This window comes from Lepidochelys olivacea (assembly GCF_965140295.1).
Source record: "Lepidochelys olivacea isolate rLepOli2 genome assembly, chromosome: 5".
Classification (NCBI taxonomy): domain Eukaryota; kingdom Metazoa; phylum Chordata; order Testudines; family Cheloniidae; genus Lepidochelys; species Lepidochelys olivacea.
The window spans coordinates 74161928-74178303 of NC_140415.1; the positions used below are offsets into that span (position 1 = coordinate 74161928).

Here is a 16376-nt window from a genome sequence, read left to right on the forward strand (position 1 = left end):
CTCTCTTGCACAGTGATGAATGGATTAGAACATGTTCTGTCTAGGAATGCTGACAAACTTTGGCAGCACAGGCAGTTCATGCCCTGAGGGGTGGGACGTATAAAGTTGAAGGAATGGGAAGTGGAGAGAAAATCTAAAGAAAGCTAGAAGCAAGAAGAAAAGCAGGAATACATGTTCCTTTTTATCTTGCTCTCAGTCTGGGTAATAGCTGTGTCAAGCTTCAAATCTGTTGCTTTGAAACAATTAGCAGAGGGAACCTTTGATGATATCTAGAGACTATGGACTTGGGTTTGATTTTAGATACAGTTTTATACCAATAACAGTTTTTTTGACTTGTGTGGAGTTGGTCCCAGTTTAACCAGAGTCAGTGAGATCAGAATGAGAGCTTAGGACTGAAGCAAGGTTTCTTTTTGTTTGGGTGTTAAAATGGAAAGACCTCAATAAGTTCGATCCTGAAGTCCTTACTCATGCAAATGTCCCATTGAAGATTTCATAGGTTTATAGAAATTGGCAGCAGAAAAGATTTGATAAATCGTTCAGTTTCCCTACCAATGCACTTGTACGAGTGCAGCTAAGATGATCAAGTCCATTCTTTGCATACAGTTCTCTTTTAAAATATATTGCATTGTACATGCAGTCTACCAAGATGTACAGTTTCTTGCCTGAGTTGACTACTGCCACTCTGACCAGCATATCAAAGTACAGTTACCATTTATATACCCATCAAAATCTTGGCTACCAGATTTTAAATTAATAATCTGACTTTGATATATAAATAATGTCTGTCTTTCTTTCACTTTGGAAAGGTTTTATAAAATTAAAAGGGCTGTCAATAGCACATTGCCCTTCATACTTGAAGAACTGACCCTGAGCATCCCTGGTACCTGTAAAACACTCTTGTATTTATTACCATTGTGATTTGTGCTAAGTCATAGTGTAGAGGAAAAACTCCCAAACTTTAAAACCACCTCTGTTTAAGGTTCAATACATTTACTCACCTGAAGTCTCATTCTTTCCTAAAGTTCAGTGACCCTGGAATGAGTTATTCACCTCTAGGAAGCCAACAAATTGCACTGCCCTCAGCAGGCCCCAACAAAGGCAAGGATATCCTCCTACCCCTGTTAACATCTAAAATAAGAAGTGAAGGTTCTAGTGCTCATTGGTTGAGGCAAAGGGAAGCTTTGGATGTTTGAAATCACTGTGAATCTGCAGAGTTTAGTTCTCTTCCAGTCCCCACAAACCAAGTTGCAGGGTTCATTGCAGGGTGTATTAAACCCACTGCAAATCCTGCCAAATTTGCATATCTCCAACTGCGCACATGTGCAGACATATATGCAGAAACTCATTGCTGATTAGGTTTTGTTGCTGTTGCTTTTTTTGCTACCTACTATAATTTCTTAAACACACTTGGGGGAGCTATTTAGTTAGAACAGTTTTCAAGTTCCTTTCCCCATTTTATGTTCAAAGTACCATGTGCTTAAACTCTTTGTATGCTCAGATGTGTTTCTTCCATTGAACTAAAGTGTAATATTACAATATTAAAACAATACAAAGAACACCCACATTCCCAATCTTAGGTAACATAGACCTACTTCGTAAAGCTCCCAGAATGAGACCCTTAGCTTTCAGGCTTCTAAGGGATTGTGTGGAGATGATGCAGGACTACCTGTCCCATGGTGTAGGAGGGATTCAGCTGGGTGCAAAACCTGGAATGAAGACATCTCTAAGAAGATAAATGCCATTTTCAATACACCTTTCCTTTCCAGGTAACTGGTTTATAGAAAATGCCTTATTGGATCAGACCAGTAGTCCATCTAATCTAGCATCCGGTCACTGACAGTGGCCAGCACCAGCTGCTTCAGAAAGTAGTGGAAGGTACTCTGCATTAGGCAGTTATATGATAAACTGTACCTGAAGAATGTTTCTTCCTAACCTCTAGTGCAGTGGTTCCCAAACTTGTTCCGCCGCTTGTGCAGGGAAAGCCCCTGGTGGTCCGGGCCAGGCCAGTTTGTTTACCTGCCGCGTCCACGGGTTTGGCTGATCGCGGCTCCAGGTCAATGGGAGCTGCTGGAAGCGGTGTGGGCCGAGGGACGTACTGGATACTTTGACTATCCCTATGACTGTCCAATCTTTTTTGAACTCTGCTTAATTCTTGTTCTCAATGTTATCCTATAGCAATGAATTCTATATGCTAGTTGTGCACTGTGAAAGAATCCTTTCTTTCATTGCTTTGAATTTGCTACCTTTCATTTCCATTTGATGTCCCCTTGTTCTTGAATTATAAAAAGGGTGAATAGAGAAGGTAAATTGGGAACATCTATGTGGCTCATGATTTTGTACTCATTTGTGATGTCCCCCTCTTACTCACCTCCCTTCTAAGGTAAACAAATGAAATCAGGACTTCATTTGAGCTCTGGATCTCAAACAAGCAGCTATATTCTGAGTTTAGAGCTGGACACGGTCTGGTCTACACTAGTGGGGGGGGGAATTGATCTAAGTTACGCAACTTGAATAATGTAGCTGAAGTCAACGTACTTAGACCTACTCACCACGGTGTCTTCACTGCGGTGAGTTGATGGCTTTGACTCTGCCTGCGCCTCTCGTGGCAGTGAAGTACAGCAGTCGATGGGAGAGCACTTGGGGGTCGATTTATCGCGTCTAGACTAGATGCAATAAATCAACCCCCACTGGATTGATGCTGCCCGCCAATCTGGTGGGTAGTATAGACATACCCTTAGGATATGGCTACACTGCAGCGGGGAGTGTCTCCCAGCCCAGGTAGATAAACTTGTGCTAGCAGGGCTTTCACTTGCACACTAAAAATCGCTGTGTGGACATTGCTGTACTGTTAGAGAATTGGGCTAGCCACCCAAACTCAGACCCAAGGAGTAGGATGGACTTGAGCTCAGGTGGTTAGTATTCCATTAATGCTGCAACAGCCACACAGCTATTTTTAGCTAGCATGATCTCTGCTACCAGAAGTCTCTCTACCTGGACTCATAGGCGCCGACTCCTCTGCACCCACCGGCAGCCAAGTTCCCCTCCCGCCTCAGCTCTGCCTCCTCCCTGAGGTGCTGCATCCCTGCTTCTCTTCCTACCTCCCAGCACTTGCCACCGCAAAACAGCTGTTATGCGTCATAACAAGCTCTGGGAGGGAGGAGCAGGAATGCGGCACACTCAGGGGAGGAGGTAGGGAAGAGGCGGGGCTGGGGCAGGGATTTGGGGAAGGGGTTGAAATTGGGGCAGGGAGGGGGCGGAGTTGGGTTGGGAACTTTGGGGAAGCGGTTGGAATGGGGGCGGGGTGGAATCAGGGCAGGGCTGGGGGCAGAGGTGGGGATCGAGCACCCATCAGCAGCAGAAGACGGAGCCTATGTCTGAACTGGGACACTCACTCCCAGCTGCAGTGCTCTTATGTCCTCTGAGTTTGGGAGAAGGTGTGCTCCAGCTCGCTGGGTGCAGTGGAAGAAAGGGGGGTTCCCCAAATGGACCATGTACACGGTAGGAAATGTCCCAGGTGATCCAAGAGACTGTCTAAGGACTTTTGTTACATTCCATTCTTTTCCCTCCATTTCTCAGTTACCTATATAGACTTCAAGAACTTTGGAGCAGGGATCTTGTCATGTGTGTAATGCATCTAGGGCATTGATGAGACTATATATATCATAGAATATCAGAGTTGGAAGGGACCTCAGGAGGTCATCTAGTCCAACCCCCTGCTCAAAGCAGGACCAATCCCCAATTTTTGCCCCAGATCCCAAATGGCCCCCTCAAGGATTGAACTCACAACCCTGGGTTTAGCAGGCCAATGCTCAAACCACGGAGCTATCACAAGTAATAAGGAAGTTTAGAAAGGGAAAAGCAAGTATCTTTGTACAGAGATAATTATTTTTCTATACATAATTTTCCTTTCTATTAAATATGAGTATATTTCTGCTTCTTTTATAGTAAACCCTTCTGGTCATTCGCAGTCTGTAGTTAAATGTTAAAAATAAGAATGCATTTGTCTGTTACTTTCCCTCATCTTATGACTGCTGTTTAAAGTTATAAGGAACAGTAATTAGGGAAGGAAGAACCTTAATATGACCAACTCTCAAATAAACATGGCCCATCTTGATTACCATGCACATTGTAGGGAGAGTGGTCACTTTGGATGAGCAGGAGAGTGAGTTTGTGTGTATATGGGGGTGGGGGGGTGAGAAAACCTGGATTTGTGCAGGAAATGGCCCACCTTGATTATCATGCACATTGTGTAGAGAGTTGTCACTTTGGATGGGCTATTACCAGCAGGAGAGTGAGTTTGTGTGTGGGGGGGTGGAGGGTGAGAAAACCTGGATTTGTGCTGGAAATGGCCCAACTTGATGATCACTTTAGATAAGCTATTACCAGCAGGACAGTGGGGTGGGAGGAGGTATTGTTTTATGATCTCTGTGTGTATATAAAGTCTGCTGCAGTTTCCACGGTATGCATCCGATGAAGTGAGCTGTAGCTCACGAAAGCTCATGCTCAGATAAATTGGTTAGTCTCTAAGGTGCCACAAGTACTCCTTTTCTTTTTGCGAATACAGACTAACACGGCTGTTACTCTGAAACATGTTACTATTATATTTCCAGAGAGATGAAGGAAGCAATACAGAACTTCAGACAAGTAAATAAGAAGAGTCTGGTGGTAGTGTGAACAAATTTTGTTTCCTCTCTAGTTTCCCATTTGCAGTCAACTTTTGGGTCCAAAAATATCAGCTGTGCCAACATTTGGTAAAGGAGAAGTGGGAATTGAGTTTAAAAAGAAAGATGAGACAAAGAAGTGGACCTACACAAAAGGTTATGAGAGCTGAAGCTTCAATGTTTAAAACCACAGATTGGAATTTAGGTTTTGGTACAATAAAAAGGAAAATTACCGGGGTTTTGTTGTGAATAACTGGTGGATTAAAAAAAAACAAAAAACCTGGTCAGGATAGGGTGACCAGATAGCAAGTGTAAAAAATCGGGACGGGGGTGCAGGGGTAATAGGAGCCTATATAAGAAAAAGCTCCCAAAATCGGGACTGTCCCTATAAAATCGGGACATCTGGTCACCCTAGGTCAGGAGAGCTAGGTATTCCTTGAGAAAACACACATGCACCTGGAAAAGCAATGCATTGGGTTGTAGAAGAGGGCATTAATAGATGAAGTCATTATCAGGTGGACAGAGACTAATCACTGAGGAGAGTTGGAACTGATATGTATGGAGCAGTGTCAAGAAGTTATTTTATTCCTTTGGAGAGTGTGATATAAATTCACATATATGTGCATTTTAGGAACTGTATGTTATCAATTAGAGGACAATGTATGAACCCCTTCAGTTGTCCCCTTCCTCTTAAAATGGTAAAAGCTTTTTTTCCTTCCAACCCCTGAATGAAAGGACCTCAAAGGGTATGTTGACGTGAAAGGCAAGCTTTTAAAAAGAATCAGATCAGGCGCTGAAGTAAACACCCCTAGCAGGCCAAGGAAGGGTCTGATGAAAGTTACTCTGAAACTTAGGTGGTAGCTGATGACTAAGTCTAATAAATGGATGAAGAGAGTGCACTCCAGTATCATGAAGAAAATAAAATGTGAATGGCACCTCAAACAGTTACAGAGTGTGCCACAAAGGCTTAACAGTGGTTTTAGCTGATTGAAAACCCTTGTCCCACAAAACTCCTGAGCCAGCAGACTCATAAGTGACCATGATCCTTTGGTGCTTGAAAGCAGGGGGGTGGGAAAGACCAGAGGTACAATAAGGTGAACAATATGCCAGCTATGTTAGAGCCCAGACCAATTTCAGACTCCCCACTTAAACTCAAAAGGGATCTTAAAGAAATTGTGGTTGTGCCAAACGGTTGGTCATACGATCATTCAACTTCCTCATTCAGAAAGCAAAGGAACAAGGCAAAGCCTGAGACCAGGACCATTTGTGGCAAGTTACTAGGTTATTGCCATAATGTGGAGATCATCCGTACTTGAAAAAGAAACCTCTTAAGTCAGTAAGCATTATTAATGGGAACTAGGTGCTAACACAGTGCATCTCTTTGTCCCCTAAGGCCACATGTAAAGGTATAAGGAGACTCATTACTTGAGCTAAAGCGAAGCAGTTTTAAACTAATTAAACCTCTGTGCAAGGTCCAGTCAGAGGAGGACAGTGAGCCATGTTCATTACGGGGTAACACAAGGACTACAGATCACTCCGGGTGGCTGGTAACCTCCGGGATAAAATTCCACCAACTGAGGGGTGGAGGTGGCTCAGAGGCAGACCCCCTATTACATGGGTTCATCAAGTCATTTCCAATGTTGGGCTCTCAGGCCGTCAAGCCTTTGCGGTTTCTCAGAAATGGACCAAATGGCGAATTATCACTATGGCCAACTATCTGGCTAAGCGTTGAAGAAGACGACAGATCACAGGTGTTAAACAATTTATGGTACACAGTAACTGCATCCAGCCAAAGCAAGAGTTATCATGTTAAATTATTCCAACTACAGGCTTAACTAGATCTCTAATGCATGCAGAATCCCTCAGTTTGGGTATTATTGGGTTGAAAAGTCAAGGGGAACATGAAGTGGATATACTCAATGATCTCCATTTGCCATAATGGGATACAATTTAAAGGAACAAAATAAGAATTTTTAGACTGTAAGTTCTTTGGGGATGAGACTATGTCTTGGTGTGTGTTTGCACAGTGCTTAGTACAGTGGGGCCCTGACCCTGTTTTGGTCTTTGGACACTAATACAATATGTGTTAAATAAAATAATAAGATTGCCTATGTTATTACCCAGAATCAGAGTAAATAGTAGATGGGAGTAGACTGCTATGATACCAGTGATCTTGAAAGCTCTTAAGATGGTACCCATAAATGTGTTCAGAATAGAGGTAAATGAAGGAAGAAACGTTTTAGAATGACTGGAACAAAAGTGAAGATGGAAGGATAATTGATGATGCCACCAAATCCAAGGAGAAGTTTAAGGAGAATCTAAATACTAATATTTTCTGAAACGTCGCAGGGAATTTACTAATTAGGAGGCTGCTGGTGAAGATCTAACAAGACATGGGTACTCTGGGAAAACAGGTGGCTTTATCACAGGTAGGTATTACAGACAGAGGGAAGATGGAGGGATTAGCCGGAAGTAACCATGTCTCAGCAATACAGAACACTTACTGCAAAACACCCATGGCATTTATCTGGACTCCAAGAGTTAAAAAGAACAAAAGCTTGTTTGCCTTAGAAGTACTTCTGGCCAATAATCTATTCCACAGTTGGCAGAGTTGTACTAGCTATGTGAGGCATGGCAGCCAGGAGGATAGAGGTCAAGAGGAAAGTTGCCCTTGTACTTACACCTTTAGCAAACATTCTCTCTCCAACATGAGTTTCTACAAGCCATTACCCTATGATCCCACTGAGAGTTACCAAAAGCAACTACAGCATTTGCTCAAGAAACTTCCTGAAAAAGCACAAGATCAAATCCGCACAGACACACCCCTGGAACCCCGACCTGGGATATTCTATCTACTACCCAAGATCCATAAACCTGGAAATCCTGGGCGCCCCATCATCTCAGGCATTGGCACCCTGACAGCAGGATTGTCTGGCTATGTAGACTCCCTCCTCAGGCCCTACGCTACCAGCACTCCCAGCTACCTTCGAGACACCACTGACTTCCTGAGGAAACTTCAATCCATCGGTGATCTTCCTGATAACACCATCCTGGCCACTATGGATGTAGAAGCCCTCTACACCAACATTCCACACAAAGATGGACTACAAGCCGTCAGGAACACTATCCCCGATAATGTCACGGCTAACCTGGTGGCTGAACTTTGTGACTTTGTCCTTACCCATAACTATTTCACATTTGGGGACAATGTATACCTTCAGATCAGCGGCACTGCTATGGGTACCCGCATGGCCCCACAGTATGCCAACATTTTTATGGCTGATTTAGAACAACGCTTCCTCAGCTCTCGTCCCCTAAAGCCCCTACTCTACTTGCGCTATATTGATGACATCTTCATCATCTGGACCCATGGAAAAGAAGCCCTTGAGGAATTCCACCATGATTTCAACAATTTCCATCCCACCACCAACCTCAGCCTGGTCCAGTCCACACAAGAGATCCACTTCCTGGACACTACAGTGCTAATAAACAATGGTCACATAAACACCACCCTCTACCGGAAACCTACTGACCGCTATTCCTACCTGCATGCCTCCAGCTTTCACCCTGATCACACCACACGATCCATCGTCTACAGCCAAGCTCTGCGATACAACCGCATTTGCTCCAACCCCTCAGACAGAGACAAACACCTACAAGATCTCTGTCAAGCTTTCTTACAACTACAATACCCACCTGCAGAAGTAAAGAAACAGATTGATAGAGCCAGAAGAGTTCCCTACTACAGGACAGGCCTGTAGAGTTTGATAGAGCCAGAAGAGTTCCCTACTACAGGACAGGCCTAACAAAGAAAATAACAGAACGCCACTAGCCGTCACCTTCAGCCCCCAACTAAAACCCCTCCAACGCATTATTAAGGATCTACAACCTATCCTAAAGGATGACCCAACACTCTCACAAATCTTGGGAGACAGGCCAGTCCTTGCCTACAGACAGCCCCGCAACCTGAAGCAAATACTCACCAACAACCACATACCACACAACAGAACCACTAACCCAGGAACTTATCCTTGCAACAAAGCCCATTGCCAATTGTGCCCACATATCTATTCAGGGGACACCATCACAGGGCCTAATAACATCAGCCACACTATCAGAGGCTCGTTCACCTGCACATCCACCAATGTGATATATGCCATCATGTGCCAGCAATGCCCCTCTGCCATGTACATTGGTCAAACTGGACAGTCTCTACGTAAAAGAATAAATGGACACAAATCAGATGTCAAGAATTATAACATTCATAAACCAGTCGGAGAACACTTCAATCTCTCTGGTCACGCAATCACAGACATGAAGGTCGCTATCTTAAAACAAAAAAACTTCAAATCCAGACTCCAGCGAGAAACTGCTGAATTGGAATTAATTTGCAAACTGGATACTATTAATTTAGGCTTAAATAGAGACTGGGAGTGGCTAAGTCATTATGCAAGGTAGCCTATTTCCTCTTGTTTTTTCCTCCTCCCCCCCCCCCCAGATGTTCTGGTTTAACTTGGATTTAAACTTGGAGAGTGGTCAGTTTGGATGAGCTATTACCAGCAGGAGAGTGAGTTTGTGTGTGTGTATGGGGGTGGGGGGGATGTGAGAAAACCTGGATTTGTGCTGGAAATGGCCCACCTTGATTATCATGCACATTGTAGGGAGAATGGTCACTTTGGATGAGCTATTACCAGCAGGGTAGTGAGTTTGTGTGTGTGGTTTTTGGGAGAGGGGTGAGGGGATGAGAGAACCTGGATTTGTGCAGGAAATGGCCCAACTTGATTATCATGCACATTGTGTAAAGAGTTGTCACTTTGGATGGGCTATCACCAGCAGGAGAGTGAATTTGTGTGTGGGGGGGTGGAGGGTGAGAAAACCTGGATTTGTGCTGGAAATCGCCCAACCTGATGATCACTTTAGATAAGCTATTACCAGCAGGACAGTGGGGTGGGAGGAGGTATTGTTTCATATTCTCTGTGTATATATAAAGTCTGCTGCAGTTTCCATGGTATGCATCCGATGAAGTGAGCTGTAGCTCACGAAAGCTCATGCTCAAATAAATTGGTTAGTCTCTAAGGTGCCACAAGTACTCCTTTTCTTTTTGCGAATACAGACTAACACGGCTGTTACTCTGAAACCTGTCATTCTCTTTCAAAGTGATTCAACTATCACGTCTGTGGAATACTCATAGTTTGATAGAGGTACAGAAACAGCAGCTGTAAATTGTGGTATTGCAACGAGCAACTGCTGGATTCTCTGCAAAGTGTGGAGTACCTCTAGCTGAACATGATAGAAACCCTATTATTAAAGAAAACACTTGAGGATGAGTAAGGATATCCAACAGCTTACTTTAGACTGGTGAAGCAATTCAACTACACCAACGCAACAAAAAACACATGGGTCAACCAGTCATATTAAATGTCCCTTTGCGCAGGCTTTCTAATCCAGACCCACAGGCTCAGGATCAGATCCCAGCCTTCCCTTGGTAGTCTCTCCTTCTGTTCCTGGAACAGCCACTTTCATGGGTCCCTCTTTGGAAAACTTGTGTACGATTGAATTGTTGTTAATCTGTCATTTGTAAGGGACACGGTAATGCCTTTGGACCCCATCACAGTGAATAAGAGTGAAAGAGCATATTTAAAATAGCTAGGTGTCATTAGGTCTTCAGAAAGACCATGGACTTCACCTGTCCTAATAATGAAACCAAACAGGTCCTTTTGCTTGTGTGTTGAACTGGTGCAAGCTGAATGCTGTGATGGTGGCTGATGCCTAACCAAAGCAACAAGCGGATGCTTTTCTGGAGTTCAGGCACACAATCACAGTGAGCATCTGTGACTGGGAGTCCCAGGGAGCAGCATTGAGGTTACTCAATTATGGTCAACTGCAAAGAATGGGGCAGACAATCCCCAAAGCTGGTGGATATTCCAATACTTAGATTTACCAAGCCAGTATAAAACAGCTTCTGTAATACCTTACTGGTTACCCAGAAGCCAACAACACAATTCCCTTAAAGCAACCCAGCCTTAGGCCTCCACCCAGAAGCCCAAGTCACATATGATGAGGATTACTGAAAATCTTATCAATCGTATAAGAAAGTTCTACCAATCCCAAAGGATCAGACATATTACCTCTCAGGTTAATTAATATTTCAGATCTCACCCAAATACACACTTACAGCCAATTCTTATTAACTAAACTAAAATTTATTAAAAAAGAAAAGAGAGCGAGTATTGGTTAAAAGATCGGTATACATACAGACATGAACACAGTTTCTGAGATCAGATTCATAGTAGAGATGGTGAGATTTGTAGTTGCAAGCAGTTCTTTCAGAATTAGTCCATAGGTTATAGTCCAATGTTCATATTCAGGATGATCCAGATAGGACTGGAGATCTCAGTCTTATGACTTAAGCTTCTCCTGCATGAAGCATCAATCAGATCTGAGATAAAAAGGATCAGGACCCAAAGGTTTTACACAGTTCCAGGCCTTCTTTTGACAGCTCAGAGTCCTTAGGCGAACAATAGACAATCATGGAGACTTTGAAGTAGACCTATTTCCTAAGCATCTTTGGAAATTACCTTATGTTAATCCGTGTAGCTAATTTATCCATTCTTTTTCAGTTGTTAGGAGGTGTCCTTGTTTGTTCCTGATGAGAGTGTTTGTTGGTGCCTGCCATTTACCACTGATCAGGTGCATTATTTTGTAGACGGTTCCTTGTTCACCACAAGCAGCTGCATCCTCTGTTCATGTTGCCAGATTATCAATATAATGCCATTTGTCCACTCTCACAAGGCGTTTGACATCCAGCTGTGCCTTGCTATACTGTTCGGAGTATTTGTCCTTTAGCTTCTGGAATTTTGTGTCTAAAACTTTTTTCTTCAGGGCTTGTCTGGTTTCTATGGTGTTCCATGTGCTGGGTGTAATCCATTCCTTCCTCCTCTTCCGCCTTTAGTCTAGACAGGCTTCACTGCTCTGTTTATAAATTGCTGTTACTTTATCCCACTTCATGTTGATCTCCTCATCTGCATTCCTCTCCTCTTCATCAAAGTCTGCAAGTGCTCGAAACCTGTTCTTTAACTGCAGAATGAAGGCTTTCTGTATTTCAAGGGACTTGAGCTTGTCAATATCATAACGTCTATCTCCCTTGTTTGGTGGACCCACACAAGTACTCCTGTTCTTTTTGCAGATACAGACTAACACAGCTGCTACTCTGAAACCACATTTCTCAGTTTTAGCTTGATGGAGGCTGTCACAAGGTGCTGGTCACTGCCAACATCTGCACCGCATCTCACTTTCACATCTGTCAGTGAGTGTCGCCATTTGCCATTGATCATGATATTGTCAATCTGGCTCTTATCTCTGCCATTTGGAGAACACCATGTCAGCTTGTGAATTTCAGGATGTTCAAATAGGGTTCAGCCGATGACTATGTCATTCATATTACAGAAATCAACAAGCCTTTCTCCATTTTCATTCATAGTGCCACACCCATGTCTTCCCATTGCTCTGTCATTGTTTGTGTTGTCCTTACCGACCTTGGCATTCAGGTCTCCCATGACGATAGTTACTTCGTGGCGTGGTACTCTCTCTAACTCCGCCTGTAGTGTAAGGTAGAATTCACTGTCGTTTGTCGGAGCATAACATGGAATCTGGGTGATATTAATATGTTTCCCTTTCAGTCTGGCTCTCATAAGTCTGCTGCTGATGGATTTCCATTCAAGCAGGGAATGCTCCACTCCCTTCTTCAAAAGGATGGCAACGCCCTCATGGTGTTGTCCATCATCCCGTCCAGAAAACAGCAAAGTTTCTCCCAAGGCTGTTGTTAATCTTCCTGATCCCATCTATCTGCTCTCGCTAACTCCCAGGATGTGTAAGCTGTAGCCTCTCATCTCTGCTGTGACCTGAGCTAGCTTCCCTGCTTCGTACATTGTCCATACGTTCCAAAAGCCAAGTTTAGTTTTTGTCTTGGTATTGAGCACTTCAGTCTTCATGCCAGTGGCTTCATTTCCGAAAAAGAACAAGGAATTGCTGAACAGGGAACCACCTAAAGAGGAAGCAAACATCCAGGCAGAAAAAGATCTTGATATCAACACAGACACCCCAACTAAGGAAGAGATCATTCAAGCCATCAAATCCTTAAAAAATGGGGACGCTCCTGGCAAGGATAACTTGAATGCAGAATTGTTCAAGGTAAATCCTAAATTAACAGCATCTATTCCAGCCCCCCTATTTACATCAGTCTGGGAAAGGGAAAAAGTGCCAGATGGGTGGACCAATGGGATTATAGTGAAGATATCAAAGAAAGGAACTCTCAGTGATTGTAATAACTGGCGTGGTATCACACTTTTATCTGTGCCAAGCAAAGTATTGTGTAAGATCATAGTCCAGTATATATCAGAGGCAGTTGATAGCGTTCGCAGAAAAGAGCAAGCTGGTTTTTGGAAAGGGTGTGGATGCACACACCAGATCTTCACTCTACAAAACATAATAGAAGAGTTGGCAATGGCAACTCTACATAAATTTCAAAGTCTTTGAGTAGGCTTTTGATAGCATTCACAGAACCAGCCTGTGGCGCGTTCTGTGGGTATATGGAATTGCTTTCCATATAATCAACATAATCAAAAACTTCTGTTTCAACTTTACACGTAGTGTTGATCACAGTGAGCTCAGTTTTGAAGTCAAAACAGGAGTACGTCAAGGGTGTGTCATGTCTGCAATCCTCTTCAACATTGCCATTGACTGGGTAATGTGACGTACAACAGAAGACATGCCAAGAGGCGTTAAATGGACACTCTTCTCATCCCTTGAAGACCTGGACTTTGCAGATGATGTTGCTCTCCTATCACATACCCAATACCATATACAAGAAAAAACAACTCGACTCAGCACATTCAGCCAGCAAATTGGACTGAAAATCAACCGCAATAAGACAGATATAATGACCTTTAATATTGCCTCACCATCACCGGTATGGATCGAGGATTATGTTCTCACCAATGTAGAAACATTCACATACTTGGGCAGCACCATCAGCCAGGATGGTGGAACAAGACAGGACATCCCGAATAAAATCAATAAAGCCAGGAACACATTTAAGAGCTTAAATACAGGCTGGAAATCATCAAAATACAACACCAAAACCAAACTCAAGATTTATCAGAGCTGCATACTTTCAACACTACTTTATAGTGCAGAATGCTGGGGAATGAGCAAGTATAACATGTCCAAACTTTGTCTGCATTCCATACAACTTGCCTCAGAAAAATCCTCCATATCTTTTGGCCCAGAACAATCTCAAACCAAGATCTACTGACACAGTGCAGCCAAGAGGATCTGAGCACCATCATTGCCCGGAGGCGTTGGAGAAGGATCGGTCATGTGCTTCGGATGGAAACTGATTCCATCACCAGAGTAGCAATAAGATGGATACCTGAAGGCAAGCAGAAACGAGGCTGCCCAAAATCAACATGACAAAGAGTTGTGGAAGCTGAGCTGAAAAACCTGTGGCACAGCTGGGGAACCATTGAAAGACTTGCCAGAAACAGACAGGAGTGGAGCAACTTCATCACTGCCCTAAACGCAAGAGGTGTAATAGGAACATGATGATGATGAATTTATTCATTAAGCAGTTTATAACAGACTTTAGAGAGACATATAGACAATGACATTATTTCACCGAAGAATTCATTTAAATGTTAATATTCCCTTTTGATCTCAGAATCATAGAATCATAGAATATCAGGGTTGGAAGGGACCCCAGAAGGTCATCTAGTCCAACCCCCTGCTCGAAGCAGGACCAATTCCCAGTTAAATCATCCCAGCCAGGGCTTTGTCAAGCCTGACCTTAAAAACCTCTAAGGAAGGAGATTCTACCACCTCCCTAGGTAACGCATTCCAGTGTTTCACCACCCTCTTAGTGAAAAAGTTTTTCCTAATATCCAATCTAAACCTCCCCCACTGCAACTTGAGACCATTACTCCTCGTTCTGTCATCTGCTACCATTGAGAACAGTCTAGAGCCATCCTCTTTGGAACCCCCTTTCAGGTAGTTGAAAGCAGCTATCAAATCCCCCCTCATTCTTCTCTTCTGCAGGCTAAACAATCCCAGCTCCCTCAGCCTCTCCTCATAAGTCATGTGTTCCAGACCCCTAATCATTTTTGTTGCCCTTCGCTGGACTCTCTCCAATTTCTCCACATCCTTCTTGTAGTGTGGGGCCCAAAACTGGACACAGTACTCCAGATGAGGCCTCACCAATGTCGAATAGAGGGGAACGATCACGTCCCTCGATCTGCTCGCTATGCCCCTACTTATACATCCCAAAATGCCATTGGCCTTCTTGGCAACAAGGGCACACTGCTGATGCATATCCAGCTTCTCGTCCACTGTCACCCCTAGGTCCTTTTCCGCAGAACTGCTGCCTAGCCATTCGGTCCCTAGTCTGTAGCGGTGCATTGGATTCTTCCATCCTAAGTGCAGGACCCTGCACTTATCCTTATTGAACCTCATCAGATTTCTTTTGGCCCAATCCTCCAATTTGTCTAGGTCCTTCTGTATCCTATCCCTCCCCTCCAGCGTATCTACCAGTTTAGTATCATCCGCAAATTTGCTGAGAGTGCAATCCACACCATCCTCCAGATCATTTATGAAGATATTGAACAAAACTGGCCCCAGGACTGACCCTGGGGCACTCCACTTGACACCGGCTGCCAACTAGACATGGAGCCATTGATCACTAATCAATAGCAATAGCAAATCAATAGCTACAGTGACAGACAGGAACTGTTTACATGGCTAACATCTAACAAGATATAAGTAAACAACATACAATTAGCATTACCTCTAATTTCTTAACAATATAGGTTTGCATTTCAAAGTTCTAGCCTATCTAGCATGGAATGGCCCGAATTCACATACTTTTCTAACATGTCTCTAAAGGTTGACTCTGGGCCATTTAGCCTGCAAGCCACTTAACCCTTTCTATTGACACCTTCTTGGCACACTTTGTATAAGATTCGTTGCAATTACGTAACAGTGGTTGCAACAATGATTTGAATGGTCATATTTTAATCTAATAATGTCACAGCATCCTGTATATCCTTTGTAGGAGTTGCTATCTCAATGTGGTCATCAGTAAAGCTCGTTATGTTCTTGCAGTTTATACCCGTAGGGTCACAATACCAAAAATGACATTATTCATCAATAATTCAGCAGAGTAACCTGTCTGGAACATCAAGCTGAGCACTTCTGATGACAAACCAGATAAATGACTTCACACATTTACTGATACTTGATCCTCTGAACACTCTAAAGCAGTGATTCTCAAAGCTGGTCCGCCGCTTGTTCAGGGAAAGCCCCTGGCGGGCCAAGCCAGTTTGTTTACCTGCTGCGTCCGCAGGTTCGGCCGATTGCGGCTCACACTGGCCGCGGTTCACTGCTCCAGGCCAATGGGGGCTGCGGGAAGCGGCGCGGGCCGAGGGATGTGCTGGCCACCCTTCCTGTAGCCCCCATTGGCCTGGATCGGTGAGCTATGATCGGTCAAATCTGCGGACGTGGCAGGTAAACCAACTGGCCCGGCCTGCCAGGGGCTTTCCCTGAACAAGCAGCAGACCAGCTTTCGAGAACCACTGCTCTAGAGGTCCCCAAAAGCTGGAATACTGCAGGAGATACAAATAATGTTCACCTTTACTGGACATTGAGCGTTTGGTTTCACTCAGC

The 16376-nt window shown here is 43.8% G+C and overlaps 1 protein-coding gene across 1 annotated transcript in view; it reads left to right on the forward strand.

Moving 5' to 3' along the window:
- AP3S1 (adaptor related protein complex 3 subunit sigma 1) overlaps nucleotides 1-16376 on the forward strand; it is a 143240-nt gene that overhangs the window by 1802 nt on the left and 125062 nt on the right. The window lies entirely within an intron of this gene.